Here is a 25865-nt window from a genome sequence, read left to right on the forward strand (position 1 = left end):
ACTTGTGCTACAATTTGGTATTTTTTATTGGAAGAAGTGATATTTTCACCCTCTTTTCTGCCCCGGCCAACCTCCTCAAAATCTTTATTTTTATTTATTTTTGGTAACGAAGGATGTCCCCACGCCCTTCGGGGGTAGGACTATTTCCCTACAGATGCACGCAATCACCCGGAAACCACGCGCATCGGGTAAGCAAGGGGGGATTCGAATACTCGTCACTAGGGAGCAAACCCATGACTTTACGACAAAGAGCCACACCCTTCCGGGTTCAAAACCTTTATGACTAATCCTTTTACACTGCAATGGGGTCTCCTGGGGAAGAAAAGGGAAAAATATATCTTTTCCTTTATCTATTGTGTTCGAATCCAAGGAGCAATTAAGATATTAGAAATCCATTCATAATTTCTCATCACCCAAAGTCCATGAATCACAACACAATAAATGTAGCTAAGATGGTACAACAACCTAACCCTAATCTAGACAATAATAATAAAATATGGGGAGTGATAGATCAACTCCCCAAATTGATAAATCTACTCCCCATGTGTCTTTCTCTCTCCTCTAGGTTAGAGAGAGAAAGAGGAGAGAGATAGACACCTGGGGAGTCGATTTATCCATTTGGGGGGTCGATTTATCACTGCCCTAAAATATCTATTACATTTCTATATATAAATGTGCAAATCAAGTTAAGTCTAAAAACAGCTAAGCTGACATCATTTTCTTATGGGATAGTAAGGCTGCAACTCGAACCGGGTTTTACCCGACCCGCATCGACCCGACCCGAAAATAGCCTGAGTTGGGTTCAGGTTTCATGGGTTTCGGGTCGAGCCGGGTTGGGCATTCAAAAGCCCGCATGAATCTCGGGTCGAGCCGGGTTTGAAGGGGCCCGACCCAACCCGACCCGAGTTACATAAGTTATAGTATGTACATTTTTTTCTATTGTTAGTTAAAAGTTAAAAGTGAAAACCCATGCACCCACTGTTATTGTATGTGAGTGTAATTTCTGCTTCTATGAGTTGAGTTGATTCAAGTGTTTGATTCAACATTGTTTGATTGTAATTACAACATTGTTTGATTATAGCATTATTTGATTCAAGTGTAATGTGAGTGTAATTACATCATTGTTTGATTCAAGTGTAATGTGAGTGTAATTTCTGCTTCTATGAGTTGAATTGCCTTGCCAAACAAGAATTTTCCTTAAAAAATTGCGTCAACATGAAAAAATCCGACCCGACCCGAGATTTATCATGGGTAGGGCCGGATTTGGGAATCGTGGGTTTTCCGAAAAAAAACCCGACCCGACCCCACCCAAGATATTTCTCTGGTAGGGTTGGGTTCTCCAAAACCCGACCCGCCCGACCCGAGTTGCAGCCCTATGGGATAGCCATAATTTATATGGGTACAAAATCTAATATTAGACGAGCAAATCATGGGATATCATTGGAAATAATTAGTGGTTAGCGGGGAACAAAAGCTTTCAAAGTTGGGTTGCCAAAATAGAGGTTGCCAAAATAGAGGGAAATGTCCAAATCTAAATGGAGAGTTTCTAGAGTGGGGGCCAGTGAAGTGGTTAGCGGGGAACAAAAGCTTTCAAAGTTGGGTTGCTAAAACAGAGGCAAATCTCCAAAATCTAAATGGAGATTTTCTGGAGTGAGGGCCAGTGAAGTCCACTATTTTCTCAGAAAGTACAGTGGGCCCACTCAAAGGATGATCTAAATCACTCAATTGTGGGGCGACAAAATAAATATGTTGTATCATCTCCATAGGATGATCCTAACCCTTCGACCTGTAGAGGGACACTATAGAAGCCTCTATAGATTTTACCTTATGTCACAACAAATGAACAGTTTAGATCATCCTTTGAAGTGGGGTCCAGTGTACTTTCTGAAAAATACTGGACTTCAAGTTCACTCCCCACCTAAATGTTACTTGCAGAGTATTTATATGGGGAGAAATTATATGGTGAACGGTCGTGCACGCACGTGCAGCTGCAAAAACAGTGGGTTCCCCAATTTTTGGGTGATCTAAACTGTTCATTTGTTGGGCCTTGTTGTAGATAGGGTGTGCCCAGAAAATCTTCTCCCCAGGATGATCCTAACCCTCAGATCTATTGAGTTTTTTTATTTTTTATATTGTGACGTCCATTTTAAATCACCACAGATCCAAGGGTTATGAACATCCTATCGAGAAGATTTTCTGCGTACACCTTATCTACATCAGGTCCCAACAAATGAACGGTTTAGATCACCGAAATAATATGGGCCTCACTATTTTTTTGTGTGCTGTACGTGCACACACGGTTGTCCACCACGTACAGGATATATGGTGGACGGCCGTGTATGCAAGTATATTCCAAAAAAGTACTGTAGCGTCCAAACCATAACGTAAATAGGGGGTGTCCAAAAAATCATTTGCATACAGAAGTTTTCATAATGAAGTTCCTCTATAGATGGAGGGCTAGGATCATCCCATTCTAGAATACCTTTCCCTTTCTCGAAGGAATGAAGTGAAGAAACAGAGTATTTTCCTTTCCCTATCTTGATGATTCAGACCCATGGAAAGGCTTCCACAGACGCCACTCTACTGATAGACTTTTTAAGGTTCTTTCCATGCCCTTTTTCTTTGCTTGTTTTGCTCTTTTTTTCCTTATGTCACTCATATTTTTGTTTGATTACTTGGGCTTTTCTGGATGATTTTCTTCTGTTTTCCCCTTTTTTGGGATTTGATTCAATTTTGGGTTTTTTTATTGGGGTCTTGGAATTTGATTTTATAGTTTTTTCCTTTGTTTTATTGAGAATTAAATTGAGATGTGGGTCTCTTATAAGCTTACTTAGAACTTGTTTGAAATGGGTTGTTGTGTTGAATTTTCCAAGGTTTTGGATGTGGGCTGTGAGAATGAAAGTACTGTTCTTCTCATTTTGAGGTAATCTTAGTACTCATCTTTCTCATTTTTGTTTCACACTGTTCTGCTCATTTTGCGGTAATCTCAGTATTCACCTTGCTCATTTTAGTTTCATGATGCGTTCTATTCAAATTAATGAAATAACCGAATTGAGTACTTGAGAAATCATTTATCTGATCTTATTTGAGTTCATGATGCATTCTTATTATCCAAATATGTTGATTGTCACACCTCGACTCTTAGTTTAGATTGTAAGTAAAATAATCGAGAAAAAAATCAATCAAACTTCACCTAGTCTTGTATGACCACATATTTAATACTATTTTAGAGGTTCTCATTAGGCCTAATCCCAATATTATTTCAAGTAAAAAAAATCAATTCATCTTTTTGAAATGGTCATTTCTACAAAAATGTCAATGGGCAGAGGCTGCCTAAATAAAAAAATCCCTCCTAACACCTGGTTTGGCCAGCCTATTAGCCAAATCATTGTTACTCCTCGGGATATACGGAGAGAAAGTCACTACTCTTACATATCTCTTGTTTAATGAGTTGGAAGTGTCAACTCTTTGAACCACCAATTATCATTAAAACGTTGCATAGATGTTTATTCAATTTATAAGACAGTTGTAAGGCCAGCCATGCTGTATGGCTCAGAATGTTGGGCCACCAAGAAGCAGAATGTGCATGAGCTGAGTGTAGCGGAGACGCGAATGCTTAGATGGATGTGCAGCCACACAAGGTTAGATAGAATTAAAAATGAAGACATTCGTAAAAAGGTGGGGGTGGCACCAATTGAGGAGAAGATGAGAGAGCACCGCTTAAGATGTGTTGGGAAAGTTGCCTTATTTCCCACCCATGGTGGTTGCATGGGTGGGAAGGCAAAGGCAAAAATAGAGATTTCTATTTTTAGCTTTTGGGGAAAACTAAACTATAAAAAGAGAAGTGTTGTTCTCTTGGGTTGCGGCGAAGCAAGACGTCTTCGGTGTGTCGGCTGCCAAAGGAGAGAGAAGAAAAAGAAAGAGAAAGGGAGAAGAGGTTTCTCATCTCGGAGTTTTCTCTTGGGTTCGTTTTCGGGTTTATCTCTCGCGTTATCTCTTGTGTACGGTCTTGGGTTTGAGAAGCAAGGAAAGGGTTGCGGGTTTGTGGGTTTGCGATTAATCCATTGTAATCCTTGTATATTGTTTTTCTCATAGTGGAAGATCGTGTTTCTCGCCCGTGGAGTAGGCTTGGTCGAACCACGTAAAATATCGGTGTTCATCTTGTGGCTTGTTTGTTTATTTTACTTCTCCGTTTAATTTGTGCACGATCGGATCGGATTGCCCGGCGGATTTTCTCAACAAGTGGTATCAAAGCTCAGGTGGAGCGATCGTCGAGGCCGGGTGGAGCAATCGTCGAGGCCGGGTGGAGTGATCGTGGGTGTTGTGGTTGGATCGCGGTTAGAGCGATTTTTGGGAGGAGAAAGATTGTCCAAGAAAGATTATCGTTCGAGGTGGAGCGCTACACCATGAAGAGCGGAGTAATCTGAGATGGCGGTAAAATCAAGTTCTACTCAGTTCAACATCGACAGATTTGATGGAAAAGGGCAATTTCACCCTATGGCAGATGAGGGTGAAGGACATCCTAGTTCAACAGGGCTTAGCTAAGGCATTGAAGGGAAAGGATGGCAAGCGTGAGAGGATGACGGTACCTGCGTTGGGGAGGATGGATCGAGATCCCTCTCCAAGGTTGACTAGGTGAGTCAACGGGTTAGCAGCTACACATGTGCATTGGCCGTGTTGATCGAATCGGGAGGAGTTAGAACCAAGGTGATTCAAAGGTGTGTAGCTGGTACTTCAGAAGGCCAATGGTGGTTTGCTGCGATAGCGGACCGGTGGCGACATCAATGGAAAATCTTCAGGTGGCTGGGAAATAAGCCAAGGTGGAGATTGTTGGGAAAGTTGCCTTATTTCCCACCCACGGTGGTTGCTTGGGTGGGAAGGCAAAGGAAAAAATAAAGATTTCTATTTTTAGCTTTTGCGAAAAACTAAACTATAAAAAGAGAAGTGTTGTTCTCTTGGGTTGCGGCGAAGCAAGACGTCTTTGGTGTGTTGGCTGCCAAAGGAGAGAGAAGAAAAAGAGAGAGAAAGGGAGAAGAGGTTTTTCATCTCGGGTTCTTTTTCGGGTTTATCTCTCGCGTTATCTCTTGTGTACTGTCTTGGGTTTGAGAAGCAAGGAATGAGTTGCCGGTTTGTGGGTTTGCGATTAATCCATTGTAATCCTTGTATATTGTTTTTCTCATAGTGGAAGATAGTGTTTCTCGCCCGTGGAGTAGACTTGGCCGAACCACATAAAATATCGGTGTTCATCTTGTGGCTTGTTTGTTTATTTTACTTTTCTGTTTAATTTGTGCAAGATCAGATCGGATTGCCCGGCGGATTTTCTCAACAAGATGGTTTGGACATATCAAACGTAGGCCTTTGGATGCTCCGGTGAGAAAAGGTGACTCGTACCAAATTGATGGAGTAAAAAGAGGTAGGGGCAGTCCGAAAACAACTGGGGTAAAAACAGTGAGGAAAGACTTGATAGCTAGGAACATAACAGAGAACATGACCTTGCATAGGATAGAATGGAAGAAAATGATCCACATAGAAGAACCCAACTAGAGCCGGGATTAGCGCCGGATAGATTCCTTTCACCTTCTTCATGAAATTTTTCTAAAGGATTCATTTAGCCGACCCCAACTAGTTTGGGACAAAGGCTTTGTTGAGTTGAGTTGAGTTGAGTATAGATACTTATTCAATTTAGATGCGTTAAAAGCATGGTTTTAAATTTCGGCCGAAATCCGGTACACCTTTAGAAAACTATATTTTATTTAATACCAAATTTCGGTAATTCGGTCAAAATTTCGGGAAAATATTATACAGTTAAAAATTTTGAGATTTTTGGGTTGAATTTCGGACCAAATATTAAAACAACGAAATTTCGGCCGAAATTCGGTACCATTTCGGGTATGGGCAATTTTAGTTTCAGTGCTGACCGAAATCTGAAATTTCGGTCCTAAATTTCGGATTTAAAACCATTTCAGGTATGGGCAAAAGATGTATGGGCTTAATGATTAGGATTCAAGGTGGGCTTGTCCAGCAACACACTATCAGGTGTTGTTTCTAGTTCGAGTTATATGCAAAGTTGCTTGAACTTAAGCGTGGAATCTATGACATGTTAGTGATCTAGAAGCCAATAGGGAATGGCTGAAAAAACTTGCTAGAGAAGAGAAAAATTGGCTGTTGCTTTTAGATATGTTAAGTAAGCTTTCAACATTATTGCTGAAAAGCATGGGGTTTGAAATCACAGATATCTCTGGAAGAAAGTGGAAATAGTTCTTTTCATCTTGTTGATTGGGACCATCCTAGGGTCCATATTCTAATTTTGATGTGTTATTTAGGTTTTTTTTAAAGTCCCTTAATTATAGGAGGGTTCTCACGGTCTTTTCCCACCAATATCACATGTTTTCTTTGAGTTATGAGTGCATTAAATAGGTCCCACACATGTATTACGAAAATTTTAAGTGGGGAGAGTTTTTAAGTCATTAGAGGGTATTTTAATCCATAAGTGTTAGGTTTTTTTTAGGTTTTAGAGCTTTCTAGTTCTCTTATTTATCATATATATTGTAAGCCTCGGGGTACTTTTCTTTAATGGATGCTATGAATGAATGGATGAAAATCAGTTTTTTCTTGCTTTCTTAGCAATCATGGATGTGAAGTCTGCCTTCCCAAGATGCAAGGCCTTAACCCCTTAGTGTGATGGCTAAGATTCCCTTTGTGTGATGCCTCGTGATTGCTAGTGGGATTCTAGCACGACCTTCTACTTCAGGGTGCAAAGCCTTGTAAACCTGGGTGTAATGCCTAGGCAAGATCTGAATTGATTTGAGGTCTAACCTTTCTCTCTTGCTTTAATCCTCTTTATTTTCAGTTATCGATCCCTACATATTATTCTTTGACCCATGTGGATCTTAGTCTTGCAAAAAATTCTTTGCCTGCACCTTCTCGTCATAGTTTTGTACCTTCCCAACATATGTATGTACATTTTCAGTATCTGTCTGTACCCTTCCAAACATACTCTAAACCAAGGTTGCCAGGACGGGAATCGAAAGAGGGTTTCGATTCGGGATTCGAAGGCTCCGGGGATGGTTGGGAGCGGGAATCGTGGGTTTGCCGGAGATTCGCCGGGGATTTGTCGGGGATTCGCCGGAGATTCGCGGGGAGTCGCTGGGGAGTTGGGATTCGCCGGGGAATCACGGTTCTAAAAATTGGAAATCGAGGTTCCTGAAATTGGGAATCGGTGTTCCGACGAATCTGAACCCCGATTCCCAATTTTCGGGGATTCGAACTGATTCCCGAATCAAATCCGCGTCCGGGGAATCGTGATTCCCCAGTCCAGGGAACGAACCCTGCTTCCTTGCTCTAAATCTAGTTGAAATATATTTTTTCAGTCTAATCACATATTTTAAGATCCCAAACCCTAATTTTCACCAATCCTTTTTACCCATACCGTCCTTTCCGTAGACATATCATCCTTTCTGTAGACCTGTCCTACGTCATTTTAGTATCAGAGCAAAGTATCAGTCCTTTGATCGTCTTGCATCAGATTTGTTATTAGCGGTCAAGGTGGAAACATGTCGTCTAGATGTAGTCTTTATTGAATAGTTGAGTTGTTGGAAGGCTTAAACGCCAAAGTTGAACAGTTATGGTCCTACCTGAACTGCGTGGATCATATTTACCAAGATTTTCATGCACGTCTTCTTTCCTTGGAGACTTCATAAAGTACACAGAGTCAGAAGTTCGTACCTGAACAATTATTATTGATACCAATTTATGGAGCGCATGAAATTAGAGGAATGAACTAGAGTCTTTATCGTTCTACAAAGCAGCTTCCAACGATTCTTAGCTCATACACATTACATGAGGATAAAGATGATGCTGATCTATATTCCACTCTTGGAAAAGAAGACTAGTTTGACATAGTTTGTGATAGCTACAATTAGTACCAAAGGATGTGGATGGTGTTTCTAGAGAAGACTCAACTTCATTTTTTCTACCAATGATTGTAAATCTTAAAGAGTATATTAAAATTGTGCTCATCAGAGGATATGACCATATGTCGTACTTTGTTGGAAATACTTAGTCCGCTGGAAGGGCCTATCGTTTGCAGATTATGTGAGGACTAGAGTCGACAAACTCTCACTTGTTATGCCAGTCATTATATTTGCTGGGTTCAAATCTTTTCAAATGGGAGAGTATAATGGGACCATCCTAGGGCCCATATTATAATTTTTACTCCTCATTTAAGTGTCTTTTAAGTCCCTTAAGTTATAGAAGGGGTACCACAATCTTTTCTCACCAATATCACTTGGTTTCTTTGAGTTATGAGCGTTTTAAATTGGCATCACACATGTATTATGAAAATTTTAACTAGGTAGAGGTTTTTAGTCATTAGAGGGCATTTTAGTCCAGAAGTATTAGGTTTTTAGAACTTTCCATTTCTCTTCTTTTTGTTATATATTGTAAGCCCCAGAGCACTTTTTTGATGGACTCTATAAATTAATAAATGAAAATCTTTTTTTTCCTTGCTTTCTTGCAAATCATGGGTATGAAGTCTACCTTCCCAAGGTGCAAGGCCTTGACTCCTTATGCGATGCCTTGGGATTGCTAGTGGGATTCTAGCACAACCTTCTTTTTCAGGCTGTAAAACCTTGAAAACCTGGGTGTGATGCGTAGGCAAGATCTAAAGTGATTCTAGGACCGTTCCTTGACTTCAATTTCTTGCTTTAATCTTCTTTATTCCTAGTTCTAGATCCCTACATATTAAACTTTGATCCCTGCGTCCCTTAGTCTCACAGAAAACCCTTGTATGCACCTTACCGAGATATATTTGCAGATTCCCGAACTCTTCTAAACCCTAGTAATTATATTTTTCCAATCTAATCACATATCTTAAGATCCAAAACTCTAATTTTCACCCCTAATATCCTTTTTTGTAGATCCGTACTACATCAATTTAGCATAAGAGCGAAGTTTTAGTCCTTCCATCGATCGTCCTGCATCATTTGTTGTTGTAATTTTTTTTATTGATAGCCATTCAAGTGGTAGTAGCATTCTCACTTTGAAACAAGGTTGAAGAATTGAGGGGAAGACCCAAGTTATAGCATAAGAGGCTGAAGAGCTTTATGACTGTTCTGGTATTTGACTGACCAGATCTTTTCAAAGGGGAAAGACCATAACCCAACTTCTATGGCTGGCCCAACTGCCTCTAGAGTCAATTTCAGATCGTGCAATGCGACCTACTCTCGGTCTCTATTGCAAGCCAAGTTGCCACTAGAACCAGATTGTAATTTGTAGTTCCATATGAGTCAACTCCAAGCCATGATCCTGCCCCCTTTTGATGCATTTGCTCCTGCAAATCAGAACTGGTGATGGGGGATAGCCGCTTGAATTTTCTTTTTCTTTTTCTTCCCTCTAGCCTTTCTTTGTTGGAATGTAGCCAAACTAATTCTCTCTTATTGGAATTGCATTTGACCTTATGTTGGTCATTGTGTTTCTTGTGCTTCTACCGAGTCTGATGTGACTGTTACTCGACCATCTGGTGCACCTTCTTATCTTGTGTTCAACTGATCTATTGTGACGTAAGCCACGTGCATCCTTCTATTGAGGCTTCCAGGTTGGCGATGATGCTTCCGTCCACTGTAGTGGGAAGGGGTTTAGGTCTGATCATCTACAATGTAAATTTGCCAAAGAATTGACCATTCTTTCGGCCTGGGTTATAGAGACAAGGGAGGTTGCACTTCCTACTAGTCATTTTGCTTTGATGTTTTATTCTTTCCCATCCTTCATGAGCCGGTACTTTTCCCTTCGATAGGGAATCACATCTCTATCCCACATATACGGGCCACCGAGAATCAGTTGGAAAACGTCCAACGGTATCACCTCTCATATCACCTCACCCACGTTCAGTGATGACGAATATGAAGGTGCACTGTTGAGTGATATTCATCTCCACACCCTTACGGATCCAGCCCAGGGGATACAACCATGGGTGTAGGGTAGTCGTCAGCCTTATCTTCGACATCATTCATCTTTGACACCATTCCTTTGGAGATCAGGTTCTTCTGGCTTCTTGGATCGATGCTTGACCTGAATCCACACATGGAAGAGCTCCTCTCGTTCATATTGGATCTGAATGTACTTCAATAGATCTGGCCATGGATGCCGGCTTCTAGTCAACTGCAAGTAGCTCGAGTAATTCCTCTGTTTCAACAGCATGTAGAGTTGCCTTGGACTTTCCCTTAGTGTCCGTCTTCGCGGATTCCTTTGGTAGTAGCTCAGGGTGTAACTTCCAGCACACTCTTCAGCCATGTGTCAAGGTCGTTTCAGTGATCACACTGGGCCTTATGGACAGTGTTTGCATGCGTGTTCAACTTCCTATTGTACTTAGATTTGTCTTTTGTATGATCATCCGCTCGTGCCTCCTATCCCGATTTTCGATCACCATGGCTTTGATGCTTGATATCTTCAATAATATCAATGGGGAAGGGATTTGATGACAGATTTGAAGCCTTCAACTGTGATGAGGGAACCTGGATGAGAAGAATGGTGAAAAGGGGTTTCCAAAAGGGTAAGGATAAATCGAGAAGGTGTTGGGGGACTGGTTCTGCTCATTTTGCGATTATTGCAATTTCAAATGGCGGAGTAGATGCCGACGCTGTCAACAAAAGAAAACGAAATCATCCCCTCCATTCAGTTCCTCATATGATAGCTGCCGCTTGGAAACATCCGTGGTGGGGGTGATCCTAAAAGGAGAGGTAATGAAGTAACAGGATGGTGCCGTAGGGATTGGCATTGCCCCTCTTGTGATTATCTCAACTTTAAGTGGCGGGGGATAAATGCCGATGGTGTCAGCAGGGCAGAAACTCCCCAAACGTAGTGATCCCCGTTAACCCAACAGTTTTACCGGCAAATGATAGTAATGAGGACGGCCGATGGCCTGATTCCGAGAAGATCATGTTGAGGGAGGGGTTCCAACTTTATCTATCTCGGGTAAGGAGGTGAAAGTGCGAATGGATACCCTAAAGGCATGTCTAATAGGTAGGAAAAAAGATAAAAACGGGACCCTAAATGACCTTTCATTTTGGGCTAAAAGTTTTTGGGATACCCCTTCCCTTCCTTGCCCCTGCATTCTGGCGAAGAACGAAGTCCTCTTTATGTCTGAATCGGAGGAGTTGGCCTCCAAGATCTTGACCAAGGGAGAAGGCATGGGGAAATCAATTGCTCTCTCTTTCTGCCTGGAGTAGGGACTTTGTTCGGGGTGCGGAAGCTCTTTGGGTTAACTTATATTGTATTCCACTTCATGCATGGGCTATTTCAACGGTGGAAGCTTTAGGGAGCCTCTTTGGTCCGGTTCTAGAGATGAAGATGGAAGGGAGTCACAAACATTGTATGAGTTTTGTGTCGGCCAAAATTGTAGCCCCTCGATGGAAGTTACCTGGTTCTTTTGTTAAACTTCGGATTTCAGACCATTATTATACCATTGGAATCGAAATTCAAGATATAGCCGGGTCTCGTTCTGTTTCGCCTTCACCGACCCTGGCTAATCTCGATTCCCCTAATTTGGAAAGTCCGCCAGTGACATATGTTGAGTGCCTTCCGTTTTCTTCTTCGGGGCTTCGGGGCTTCAGGGCCGGAAATCCGGTGATCCTTCGTGGCCCATCATTTTGAATTCAAAATTTAAATTCCACCAATCAAAAGCAAAAGGCGACAATGTACAGGATGCCTTTCCCAAGAATCCTTTACCTTCGCTTTCCCTAGTGTCTGCTGGATGCGCTTTGGGATTTGTGAGCAAGAGCTTTGGTCAAATATGCCTGTTACCTGCTGGGTCTGGTACCAAGAGGAATGAACTTTCTACTTCTAAAGGAATTCCTGGACTGGTGGATCCTCCCCCCCGAGCAAAGGATCTCCGTAGGTAGGATTCTGAAGTCTAGCAAAGTATTGGAAACGTTCAAATCTAGGGCTTCTAGATTAGGACCCTTTGGACCAAAATTCAAGATTCAAAAGTTTAATTCTGAATTATCTCGGAAGCAAGGACCTGCTTTAGAACTTTTTGGGTTCCATTATAGGAGTTTCCCCCAAGGAAAAATTCCTAAAAGGAAGCTGGAAAAATCCACAATTTTTTTTCCAGTAGGGTTGAAGGATAAAAAATTCGGTTGGATCTCAGATAGTCTTAATCTTCCCCTTCCTCTGCCTAGGGCATGTGCTGCCTTCGGGCGATTGACTAGTGGTCTCCCTCTAGCTTCTGTCTAAGTTGAAGCTAAATGGATTGGGAGAGCGGGGGACCTAACTGATATAGTATTCTAAGCGGGGGATTGAGGGACTACTAGTAGGCACTTCTTCAATTGAAGAAGGATAGCGGATAAAAGGGACTTTGAGAGTGCAGCAGAAGGATCCTTTTATATCATTGTGTTTGCGTATTACAGAGATGGCGCTTTACTCAATAAATGTTAACATTTGTCATTTAGTGTGGAAGAGTAGAGATCTGTCAGGATCAGGATACAACCCCTCAAAAAGCTTTTGCTCTTTGAGTATAGTACTTATTATATTTCTATTACTGAGTCAATGGGAGTCGTAAAGGTTTTGGGCTAGTGGTATGAGTATCTCGGCTACATACATGCTTTATTTAGAAGGGTTTTCTTCACACCCTATAGTGGAATAGGGGATCGATCATTGGTCATTGGCCATAATCAGGCGGTGACCTTTATATAAAAAGTTGGGGGAAACCATTGGGATCCTTCAGGAGATTTGGAAATAGGTCTACTCTTGAACCTTCACTCTCACCTTGAGGCAAAAATGGAACATCAAAGCGACGTGCAGCACGGTTCACCTTCCCTTCGCTCATATTCCTTGGGCCAGAAAAGGAAGTGGTCCATGGAACTCTTGGTTTTGGAAAAGATCCTTCACAGGATGAAGACGATGATCTATGAGGAAGAGAGGGCTTCTATAAACAACCTAACCCACAATGAAATTACGAAAGACCTCCTCAGGAGGTAGTGGAAACTGTTTAAGGAGGCTCAAGATAATGCTCAGGAATTCCATCATCTATCTGGGTCAGTTAATGTAAAAGACACTCATTCGCCTCTGCCCAAACACCCTTTCTTCAATATAATTCTGGCTGACGAGAGGAGTTTGAGAAAGATTCGATGGGAGGCTAATAAGGCGGTGGGAATTCGATTGGTGGAAGACAGGATTGCCAGTAGAAAGAGGTGGTTTTAAGGAAATGGAACCAGAGGACCCCTCACAGACATGCCAGACTACCAAATCCAACATCTTTTGGGGGAGCTGGAGAAGTGCTCCTCTTAGGGGAGAAATTCCTTATGGTTTTTGTTCAGGAGTTTTTTGTGGAAGAAGGGTGGTCCTGCTTATCTTCTAGATCTTCGGTGAAGATTGCAGAAGTTATTTGGTGGTTTCTTTCATGTTTTTACGAATGACTCTCGAGTTAGATAGTGAAGATGGTATTTATGTTTGGATTGGTGAATGTAATGGGACAAGAGGAAAATTTTGGGAACTCTTCTTTAGCAAGGCTTGGAGTTACTTCCTAGGCCATCTTATGCTGTATCTATATGGGACTCCTGGTCCCTTCTCTATGTGTGTACGGTTTGAATATAAATACAATCAATCATCTTTCAAAAAAAAATAAAAATGGGGAAGAGATTTAGCTCCTCCCTGATGTATTCATGCAATCCTACCATGATGCTACCTCGTTCCTCCAGTGAGGTCCCAAACACTATAGCTTGCTTGTTGAATTTAGTGAGGTCCCAAACACTATAGCTTGCTTGTTGAATTTCGTGTTGTACTCTTACACTGTCTGTTCGAACTTCTATTTCAGGTATTGCTATCATACCGATCCATCCTTCTTGTAGCCTCGTGGGTGGAACTACTTCTGGATCATTGCATGGAATTGCCTCATGCTCACATTTGTTAGTTTGTTTCTCATTGCATATGAATTCCACCAGGTGAGAGAAAGCATGTTCAATCTAGCAAAATTCACCTTCTTTTTTCTATGTGCTGTGTAGATCAAGAAATACATCTTGAGCATGTCTAGCCAATTGTCCAGCTTTTCTTTGTCATATTTACCATCTTATAAAGTCATTTCGATCCGAGCTTCCACCATGAAGGGCTGGACCGGGTTGCTCTCCCTCAAATTGAATGTTTGGGGGTGCCTACTCTCCCTCCTCTCAGTCACTCTCGATCTCCACGCCCTTCGCACAGGTGGGGGGGGTTCAGGATTGGGTTGGAAGGATGATGCCACTAGAAACTGATTCCAATTCATAGCTTGGGACGGGCAGCAAACTGTGATTTGCTCACAGGTTGACTGTGATCTGCTCACAATTAGTATAAACAGAAGCCCTTTAGTTCGTATGAATGGCGGCTCTCTCTTGAGGTATGTCTCAGTTCTGTTTGGGCATGCACAAGACCAGTGAATGCTCTGTGCAGAGCTGAGTTACGTTAAGTCCACAAATCCTATAAAACAACAAGTTTAGTGTGCAGAAAATACATTAAGCAATTCTGGAATGGAGACTAGCTTCTCGTACTTTGTTCTGTTTAATTAGCAACAGCACGTTACAAATAATAAATTAGAATATACCAAAAGGTCGTGGGATCTAGTGCCTACATTACATGAAAGTCAAGAGAGAAATGAGATCCAACATTTTCTCTAGGCGATCCTAAAAACTCTTCTATATAACTGATTTCCAGCAAGCTAAACGGTGTGCAGCCTGTGCATCTCTTTGAATTTTCCCTAGTTGGAAACCTCCTCCTTTTCCTCTGGTGACTCTAATCTTGCAAGCTATTGAGGTTCATCTCAGCGGTTGCTGGTTGCTGCAATCTTGTACGTTTCTTCTGTGAGGCTCTCCATGCAACTGCAACATAGAATTATGTTGCATTCTCAAACCGAACTTTTTTGGCTAACTGTCATGCGACTCAAACAGTCCAGCCATTCCTAATTGCTCCTTGCCATGTCATCGGCTTAATCAGCACCTTGTTGGCCTTGTCATCTTGCCTAGTCAGCAATCTAGTGTGTTAAATCTTAAAACACACCACATCAATGTGTCCAAAAGGACACCTGGTGTCTTGTGATTGCCATCACACCCTTGCCATGTCATCAGTCACACCCCTATGCCAAAACACGCCACCTCATCCAGTGGCAAAAAAGACACGGGTTTGCAGTTTTCATTGCCACTTGTGGTTCCTCCAACCGGGCTCACACTTGGGCACTATCCACCTGGACCAATGATGCACATCAATATTAATGTCCAAATTTGTGCATGCTTTAATCTGCAAAAAGAACCCTAGTCCGTCATTAACTCATCGATGAAAAGAAATAAATTCAAAATAAAAGCATGCTAAAATAACTCATTGCTTCCTCTCCCTAGAGCTGGACCTTGTCGATCGATAGCTGAATCTTTGATCGACCATCAATCCCATCGATCGATGACCTGAGACACTGATCTATCTGTCACATCCTCAGCTGTGGTAAAACATGGGCTTCTCCTTAAAATCCTTGATAGGTTTCATATTGACGCATTTAAATCTTCTATGTAATCGTGTCCCCCTCCCCCTCCCAACAACCATGCCCCCTCCCCCTCTCCCAGGTTGGAGAGAACTCGATATTGAGTTCAAGTCTTCTCATTCTGATGAATCATCATGGTATGGAGTTATATGCTTGACATTGAAAGCATCATGAATAAGGATATTGCTCGAAAGCTTTAATCTGTACGCATTGTCATTTATCTTTGCAAGTATCTTACAAGGAATAATCTTTCGTGGATTGAGCCTGTATATTCACCACTCAAGAAACGATCTGTAGTGAGGACGGCCTAAACAAAGTTTCCAACATCAAGTACTACCTTCTAGGAACTCAGCACTCCATCCATGTAGGTGAACAATCTTATGAAAGCATAAAGAAGCGATATGTGATGCATCTTTTGTCTTGTGACATGATGCAAAATGCATCATCTTTGAAGGGAAATGATATCAGCAGAACCATGTTTTAATAATTGAACAGACCCAGCTTGTGTTTTCTGTTTTAATTGTCTTGTGAGAGCTTTTTGGGAACTGTAATAACCTTTTGACAGCTCTTTAAATACTAAAATACAAGGTGTGCTAGTAAAATATCAAAGCCTGGTTGTGCTGATATCATTTCCCTCTTTGAAAAGCGATCTATTATCACAAATATCATATCCATACTTTGTGTCCTCGGAAGACCCAAGACAAAGTCTATACTCACATATGTGATCAGAGGTTACTCCGTTCACTCTCATAGGCTGACATTGGTGGAAGGTGTTCTGCTTCTAAGACCTAGCCCTTCCATTCGCAAGGCTTTTCGATGCCTTTCAGAGCGGTAACCGATCCTTCTCGTCAATCGAAAGCATTTCTGGAGATCATGAAGGATTTGAGCTCCTTATAACGGACTCCCTGCTTTTTTTTACCTGTTAGTCTTTCCCTTGTTGGGGAACTAGAAGTTTAAAGGAGGCAATGCTGCCTTAGATGCAACATCTTATTTAAGCCTATTGTTTCATTGTACTTCTCTTTTGTGTCCTAAATTCGTGAAAAACATAAAATATTCAAAGTGAGATAAAATATAATAAGTTGAAAACCAGCCTTACTGCAATTAAACCCACTTCAGTAAGCATAGTGGTTTCTAGACAAAAATTCACATCTAAAGGATCTAATTCAAATATATACCAAAGCTCCACCAACTAGGTAATTGGATTGTGTCCTAAACTTACTCTATACCCGACTTGAATCCCAATTGTTGTCAATAAGGATCCAATCTAACTGACAGTTAAACTTCCTCAAACTAGAAATCCTATAATTTCTCAATTTTCTTATGGTTTTGAGTTAGATCTCTATTAGAATGAAGGATAATCCTCTTCTTCTTACCCAAGATTAGGGTCAGTTTTTCTTTCTATTTTCTGAAGATCTTTAATTAGTATCTCAACTAGATTTAAGCAACCTGATTGATGATTTTGGTCCAAATTGTTTAGATCCAGGCACTCTGAGCCCACATTTTTAAGATCCAGACAGCCTCTATGGTTACTTTCAATGTTCTGATTGATGGGTATTGCAAGGATGCAGATAATTGTGCTGTACTGAAGTTGCTTGAGGAAATGAAGCACCAAGGTCTGTCACCCAATTGGTATCACATCCAATTCTCTTGATTAATGTAATCTAAAATGAAGGGAAGGATGAAGAAGCTCTCACATTGCTTGATGAGATTCATGGTTCGAATGTTAAGCTGAATGTTGTGACTTACAATGCACTGATTAATGAGTTTTCTAAGGGATGTTGAAAGAAGCAAGAAAGTTATTGGCATAAAGAGTTAGACATTGGATTTCGTGGACTGATGATTTTGGTGGAGAAGTATGGAAATACATGTCTCAACAACATCCAGTACGAATCCAACATAGAAAATCATGGTCCAAAAAGCATCTTTACAAGAACAATTCTCCAAGAATTCTTTGCAGAACGTTTAAAGAATCATAAAGTATGGAAATAAATGTCTCAACAACCTCCAGTATGGACCCAACATAGAAAATCATGGTCCAAAAAACCAGCTTTACAATAACAATCCTCAAAAAATTCTTTACAAGAACCTTTAAAGACACACCTATAATTGCCCCTGTTGATCCCCGTTATTTTGACATCAACCTATTCGGTGTTGCCTCCACCACAACCAGCAACCACCTTGGGCTTGATTTCTCGGACAGATTTACAGTATCTTGATTCAATGGGCTTTCTCCACTAAGATTCTCATTCCCATCAATTACAACTCTACCCCAATGCTTTGTTTCCAGTGAAGCAATCCGGCTCAGAGAGAGGTGTGGACAGCTTTGCAAAGGTGAGAGCAAATGCATGGCATGGGAGGGAGGGAGGGTTCCTACCCCTCTTGTCAGTTAAAACACATTTTCACCCTTTTGGGTTTTTTTTTTTCCTGTTTTTTTTTTTTTTTTTTTTTTTGAATGGCTAAGAGCAAAATAATATTAATATGAAAGAAGAGGCCCACAACCGAGATGGTTGAGGCTAAAGGAGTAGAATATACAAAACAGAAAAATAAAATACATGAAACTAATATCAAAGCGGTAAAAAATGAAAATTTTCCAACTCCACCCTCTCAACCCCAGCACGGGCCAACCTATCAGTCCCTCCATTGGCTGATACTTTTACTTGTTGAAACCTTACACAAAAACCTGCAATTCTTTCCTTAATCTCATCTATGAACTCAGCAAATCTCCAGGGATGAGAATGACGTACATCCAATCACCTGATCACATTGAGGGAATCACCCTCCACAATCAAACAGGTAAGATGCCTTCATCCACTACTCTAATGCCTTGAAGACCGCTCTTAATTCGGCTTTATTGGAATCTGTAAGCCCAATTGGCCCAGAGAAAGCCCACTATGTCGACTCCTGTCATCCCTTAAGACTCCCGCAATTCTAGTCGACCCTGGATTTCCTAAGCTCGAACCGTCAAAATTAAGTTTTAGGAAGCCTTGACTACGAGGAGACCAATGAGGAAATGCAGCCTCCTTCTTGTTGTTGCTAACACAAATCTCCAGCCAGCATCTCCATAAATCAGAGCTAGAGATAAATCTGAAACAGGAGAGGATCTTAACCCAAAAAATGGAAAAGGAAATGACTTTGATAAAAAAAAAAATAATGCGAGCTTTTAGATAAACCTATGAAAACTCAGTCATTTCTTTCCTTCCATGTAACCCTTAACAACGCCAGAAGGACTACACACCACAAGATTCTCCTCTTCTCCAAGGGCGAAAAGACCAGCTATCCAATAGGTCTACTAAATGAGCCGGGAAGACCCATTGGATGCCAAATCTCGCCAGGATTCTACTCCAGACCTCCATAGACATCCTGCAATGTAAAAATATATGGTCCACTGATCCCCCCAATTGAATACATAGGGGGCAGTGATCAATGATTAACATTTCTCAGTTTTGAAGAAAATCCGCCATCTGAATTTTGGATTGGAAGGCAGTCCAACCAAAAGCACAAACACGAGGGGAGCTTGGATACTCCCACACTTTGGCAAATTGTAAAGTTCCTTTTAGGAACATTGGTTGGGTGACGTGGACGGGATATAAGTGCAAGGCTTGGGCCATGTGGGGCCCCTTTTTCATTGTTTGGGCATCATCCTTGGGGCCGGGTTGTATGGAGGTGGCCCATTTGTGGGGCCTATGGAGTGGGAGGCCGTCCCTACAACGTGGGCTAAGGGACCATCTAGTATTAAAGTGGCTATGAGATGACCTTGGGCTGCCTTTGCCTTGGTGCTAAAATGATAGGGGTACCCCTTGTGTGTCCATAGTTGGGAAAAGGCCACTCTGTTGGCCATCTTTGCTTGGGAACTGATTTGATATGGGCACCTTGTTTGTGTGGGTTATAAGTGGCTTTGATAGGTAAGGAAAAGGGAATTATGCTTGCTTATCATCTCATTGTATTGAAGTGAGCTTGGCTAGTGTAGCCGACCATGGTGGTGAGCTAGTGCATCTCCTACATGGTGAAGGTGCAGTGTTCACTCTATCCATCCACCTATTGGGAGAAGATGCAGTGAGCATCCTCTACCTCCATCTATCATTCATTCCAAAAGCTGTGCCGGTGCGCCCTTGGATCCGACAACCATCATCCCCTCTCCCACATATCCTTCTCTTTCCCTACATACTCTCTTCAACCTCCTTTATGTAATGCCCCCACTCCATCTTGTATACAAATGAATTGGAATATGAAAGAAATTAACATGAGAATGCTCATCTTCCATCTATTTCTTTCATTGTGGCGATGGCCTCTGTTAGTGACTGTGATTGAATTCTATGAAGGATAGTTTATTTTGGGGTTGAATACTATAATGGTGGGCTTATAAGGGATGCTAGAATAGTTGTGGCCATGTGCATTGTGTGTATGGTGTGCTAAGTGGGGAGTGTTGTCATGGGTGATGTGTATGCAATGCAACCATGTTTGGCTCTTCATTGAGTTGAAGAAAAGGGCCCTTACACATAGGGGTGTTCGTGCGGTTATAACCGAACCGAAATCCGAGAACCGAAATAATTTCGGTTATCAAATTTCGAAAACCGAAACGATCTGAAATTTCCAAAAACCGAACTGATTAAAAATTTGGTTATTATGTTATAACCAAATAACTGAATCATGGGGAAAAAGAGGGGAAAAAAGCATAATCTCAGTTTGGATCGGAGGGTTAGGATCATCCTTTCGAAATGATTTTTTGAGCACAACCTATTTAAGTTGTGATCAATCAAATGGACACTTTTGATCATCCTATGAAATACCCATATAGCACTTTTTTGGAAAAATAATGGTTTTTATCCATAATTTCGGCTATTCGGTTTGGAAAAATAATGATTTTTATCCATTATTTTGGAAAGAAAGCTTTCTTGCTATGAAGTAACGGGAATTGTAAACGGGGCGAAAAAGAAAAAAAATGTAGAAGACATTAATCGTGTATGAAAAGAAGGAGCGGACCAGCTGTCGTTTTTTACTCATTTTTTAATTCTCTCCCTTCTTTCCATCAGCAAGAGAGTAGAAGATCCTCCCATTTTCCAGGTTTTAGAAATCTTGAGTTGCAATGAGAAGGATGGATGATGGAAGGGCATCTGAGTCTTTGCCTGGAAGACCTAGAGCCGTCGGATGGGACTGTTGTGGAGTGGCCACCGGTGCTAATATGATCCCCTTAGGAGGAGAACATGTCAACAGAACTTTACCTAAAAATTCTTGGGCTCTTGTTAAGAATAAGAGGTCCAAAAGAATTGATAGGATATCCAATCGTAGAATGGAGGGAGGCTTGGGAGATTGGAGGTGCTGTAAATGTGGGTTTAGAAATTTCCAAAGAACGAAGGTTTGTTGGGAGTGTAAGAAAATCTGGTCAAGCTTGGATTATAACTTTCCACCTTATCAGAGTAGGGTTGTCTAGGAAGGAGGAAGACAGAAGGAGGTCAGTCAGGTGGAGGAGATCCAGGATGAGGCCATCCTAGACATGAGAGCTGCAAGATTTGAGCCTTAGACATCAGAGGGAGTGAGCTTCAATTTGGAAGTCGTCCCTCTGCAATATATTAGTAATGCTGAGTTAGGTATTTGGGTAGAGTTACTCCTAGGTGGTCAAGGGACTTAAAGGGTATGGAAAGGTGGTTGAGAAGTAGGAAGGGATTTAACTGTGAAGTTATTGTGTACAAAATTGCAGAGTTGGAGATTCTGATTTCTTCTCAAATGGGTGTGGATAGACATCAACTTATAAATGTCTGGAAAATGCAATAAATTCTCCTTTTATGGAGCTTTTACTATGGGATCAGAAGTTCAGCTCAGAGGGGTGCAACTATTGGTGGAGCATAGAAGGGGTGCCACCTCAGGCATGGTGTGAGGAGAATTTTCGAGGGATTGGGGAAAAAATTGGCAAAGTGGTTGAACTGGGTCAATCCTGTCAAGCTGGAAAGGGTTATTCCATTGCAAGGGTGCAAATTTCTGTAGTAGGGAGTGTAGGCAAGGAGTTGCCTATCCAAGTATCTCTAGATGGGGCTGTCAGATGGGTGAGAGGTTGGAAGGAGGAGGAGGTAGGGAGGATGGATCTTGATGGGTTTAGTTCTGGTAGCGAGGGTTTAGAACAGGAAGACGATGCTGTGGGGGATTTCTCGGAGGATGTATCAAATTCTGAAAGTATGTTCTTTGGGAGGAGGAGGTGAATTTGATCGGAGAGGAGCTTTTCGTTACTGAGGCAGTCCCGGTGGAAGAGGTGGCCTATGATAGTGCAATGGGCTATCCTGCGCTGCATGAGGCGCAAGATAGATCAGAGACACATGGCGGAGTTTTTGAATTTCAAAATGGTCTATCTCCTGTAGGGTACAGCTGGCGTAGTGTCTCTGGAGGGAGAAATGACAGTTCTAAATTGGTGAACCCCATCAGTCAAGTTAATAGCTTCTTTGTTATTATTGAAGCTCTCTCTCCAAGACCTTCTCAAAAGGCAGATTTTATTTCCCATTGGCAATCGGGTCACGAGATCTCTTTTGGGGGGGGGGCTTGGGAAGTGGGCTTCTTGTCACCTGTAGCGGTTTATGGCCCTTGGGCCGTGGCCCATTTATCAGAGGATGGGGTGTGTGGGCCCATTCATAATGGGCTTCGGTTCGAGAGCAGTAATAATGAATGGTGTGATACGGATTCTCCTGTTAGCTACTCAAGTCAGGAGAGATCTAGATCAAAATCTATCAGGTCCCGTCGTTATTTCTTAGGAGTTGGAGTTGGGGATTTTTTATCTCTTTCTTGCTCTTCGTTCTCACCAGAGGATAGGACTCTGAGATTAGAGTTTCCTTCCAAAGGTTGTAGCACGGAGGCTGGTGTTTTGAGAATTGCTCTGGCAGAAGTGGCTTCGCATCTTAATTTCGATTCGGAAGCGGAGGATGATAGCATCATGACGATAGAAAAGATAAACGATGGGAGCAGCTTCCAAGGGGGACGTGGATTGTCCGTGGAAGTAGTTAAGCTGGTCTGTGATCAGTTTAACCAAGTCGTACCTAGTTTTTGTGTGCGATGCGACGGTTTTTGGAATAACAAGGAAATTGGGAAGCCAGATTTGGTTATCAGAGCTGATAATCTTGTTAATTCTGAGCTGAAGAAATTCAGCACTTTTTCCTTTATTAAATTGCCCGTAGAAACGAAGCTCCGGTTAAATCTTCCCTCTGATGGTGTGGAGGTGAGGGGGTTTGGGAGAGGTACCCCGAAGAAGTACCGAAGTTATTCTAGACAGCAGAAACTCTGTCAGATGGAAACCATTCAATCGCCTCAAGATTTGGCAAAGGAAGTAAATTCTGACCTCCCTGTAATGGGGATGGGTTCTATGAAGGCTCCTTTGGAGATATCTGAAGCTTCTCCGGGTGAAAATGTAGGGACAAATCTCATAAAGAGGAAGTTGATGCTTTTGTCAGTCATACTCTGGGGGTAGTAAGGAACTGGGTTTGGTTTATGATGGACCTGAGGAGGATTTTATTTCTGAAATTCAAACAGATGAGATGAGAGATTCAGTGAATAAGGAGTCGTTGAGCAAGGGGACCGGAGAATCTTCAAGGAGGAAAGTTAGAGAATTACAGAAGTTGAGGATGGATTTAAATTATGCTAGAGAAGTGGAAATGGATGAGGAGTCTATTGATCAGAAGAGAAGAAAACCTAGTTGTAGGAGGGGGAAGCGGTCTGCAAAATCTGGTTTGTGATGAAGATTCTTTCATGGAATGTTAATGGCCTGAATCATCAGGATAAGCGAATTCAAGTTAAGAATTTGGTTAGCAAGTTAAAACCGGATCTTATTTGCTTGCAGGAAACAAAAATGGAGGTTGTAGATAGAAGTGTCGTGAGAGGGTTGGGAGTGCAAGCGGAATGGGACTTCTCTTTTGTAGGATCCTCCGGAGCTTCTGGTGGGATTTTAGTAACATGGAATGAAAATGTCTGGAGAAAACAGAATGAATGGAGGGGTAGGTTCTCTTTGTCGGTGGCCTTAAAAAAGGAGGAGTACAATTCGATGTGGTTGTTTTTCAGGGGTTTATGGGTCGGTCCTTAGAGTTGAGAAATGACTGTTTTGGGAGGAATTGGAGAAGGTTAGGGAGTCTTTTTCTATACCTTGGTGTATTGGGGGGGGGGACTTCAATGAGGTTAAAGAAGTGGGAGAAAAATTGGGTTGTGTGAGATCTAACACAAACATAAAAGCGTTTGCTGATTTTATTGCAAAATTTGAGCTAATTGATCTTCCTTTAGCGGGAGCTTCCTTTACATGGTCTAGGGGTCCTAGCAAGAGTCGTCTCGATAGATTCCTTGTGTGTGCTGAGTGGCTAGATTTGGTCCCTGAAAGCTTTAATATGGTGCATTCGGTTTCGGATCATTTCCCTCTTCTTCTTGATCCGCGTCTAGAGTCTTGGAGCCCTCCTCCCTTTAGATTCGAAATGGCTTGGCTTAAACATCCTAACATGGAGAACAGATTGGGAAATTGGTGGTCTTCGTGTAGTGTGGAGGGTTTTGCAGATGTGGTGATTGGGAAAAAACTCAGATTTGTCAAGAATAAATTAAAAGCATGGTCCAAGGAACAAAATCATCTGGATCAGGGCAGGAAGTTGTGGCTGGAAAGTCGGTTAAAAGAATTATTAGCTCTGGAGAAGTGTGGGTTAAGTTCAGAGGTAGAATGGGAAGAGTTGGGAAAAGCAAAGCAGAAACATAAAGGGTTGTTGTTGCGGAAGTGATATCTTGGAGACAAAAATCAAGGGTGAAATGGCTGGAGGAGGGAGATAAGAATACAGCTTACTTTCATGCGATGGCTAGTGCTAGAAGAAGGACGAATATGATCGAGTCTATCTCAGTGAATGGAATACTGTTGAATTCTCAGGAAGAGGTTTCCTCGGCTATTATTGATTTTTATGATACGTTATATACTTCATAAGGAAGTTTGCGCCTTATTCCTGAGGGAGTGGAGTTCAATAGCCTGAATCTGGAGGCAAGCGCGAAATTGGAACAACCTTTTGATGAAGAGGAAATTGAGAAAGGCTTGTCCTCGATTCCTAAAGACAAAGCACCCGGACCTGATGGCTTCTGCTTAGCTTTTTTCCTAGCTTGTTGGTCGGCTGTGAAAAGTGACATCCTTCGTTTTTTCAAGGAGTTCTATGATGGTATGGCTCTTGATAGGGGCACAGGGGCTACATTTATAACTTTAATTCCCAAGGTTAAAGGGGCGCCTCTAAGGTGTCTGATTTCCGTCCAATCAGCCTGGTTGGATGCCTGTACAAGGTTTTGGCTGACCGAATTAAAGTAGTGCTTCCTTTTGTAACTTCGGATAGTCAGAGTGCTTTTGTTAGTAAGAGGCAAATTTTGAATTGTTCTCTAATTGTGAATGAAGTCATTGAATCATATTCAAGAAGTGGATCTGGGGGCGTGTTGTGTAAGCTAGACATGGAGAAAGCCTATGATAGAGTGGACTGGGATTGTCTAGACTATCTTCTGGGGAGGATGGGATTCGGAAATCGATGGCGAGGATGGATGAGGCAATGCATCTCCTCGGCATGGTTTTTTGTTCTGGTTAATAGGTCGCCAAAAGGTTTTTTCAAGTCTTCCAGGGGGTAAGGCAAGGGGATCCTCTCTCCCTTTCTTTTCGTAATTATTGCGGAAACTCTCAATTGATTGATGGTAAAAGGAAGTAGCAAGGGGCTGTTTGAGGGCTTTATCATTCGTAGTAACAGAGTAGAAGTGTCGCTTTTGCAATTTGCTGACGACACCATTCTGTTCTGTGCTCCTGACAGGATGAAGATTTTAAATTTGAAGGCTTCGCTAAGATGCTATGAGCTGATTACTGGTCAAAGATCAAACTTTCAGAAATCTAGCTTGTTTGCTATCAATCTACCTTCCTCAGAAGCTCTCGGTTTTGCAAATGTGATGGGTTGCAGTTTGGAGACTCTACCTTCATTGTATTTAGGGCTCCCTTTGGGGGTTGAAAAACCGAGAAAAGAGCTTTGGACCCCTATTGTAGAAAGAATAGAACGAAGGTTGGAAACCTGGAAAAGAAACCTTGTTTCGATGGGCGGAAGACTGGTTTTAGTCAAGGCGGTTTTGGCTAACATACCCGTGTACTATCTGTCTCTATTTAACTGTTCGGTGAGTGTAGTTTTGATAATTGACCAGATTCAAAGAAGATTTTTGTGGGGTGGGTCAAATAATAAAAGAGGAATTCCTTTAGTAAAGTGGGATAAGGTTTGTGTTCCTATAAAGAATGGAGGGTTGGGGATCCGGAGATTGAAAGAGTTCAACCGTGCTCTCTTGGGTAAATGGGTATGGCGTTTTGGTGTGGAACAATCTTCTTTATGGGTAAAAGTTATTGGGAGCAAGTATGGTTTCCTAC

The 25865-nt window shown here is 41.8% G+C and overlaps 1 long non-coding RNA gene across 1 annotated transcript in view; it reads left to right on the forward strand.

Moving 5' to 3' along the window:
• The first annotated feature begins 2413 nt into the window (after window positions 1-2413).
• The window catches only part of LOC143881179 (uncharacterized), a 36915-nt gene continuing 13463 nt past the window's right edge, over window positions 2414-25865 (forward strand). Inside the window, exons 1-3 of the long non-coding RNA XR_013251897.1 lie at window positions 2414-2600; window positions 2874-2923; window positions 13811-13937. This is a non-coding gene — a long non-coding RNA (uncharacterized LOC143881179). The remainder of the gene's footprint in view (window positions 2601-2873; window positions 2924-13810; window positions 13938-25865) is intronic.

This window comes from Tasmannia lanceolata, unplaced genomic scaffold (assembly GCF_043159265.1).
Source record: "Tasmannia lanceolata isolate RefF3 unplaced genomic scaffold, GAP_Taslan_0.1 ptg000007l, whole genome shotgun sequence".
NCBI classification, from domain to species: Eukaryota; Viridiplantae; Streptophyta; class Magnoliopsida; order Canellales; family Winteraceae; genus Tasmannia; species Tasmannia lanceolata.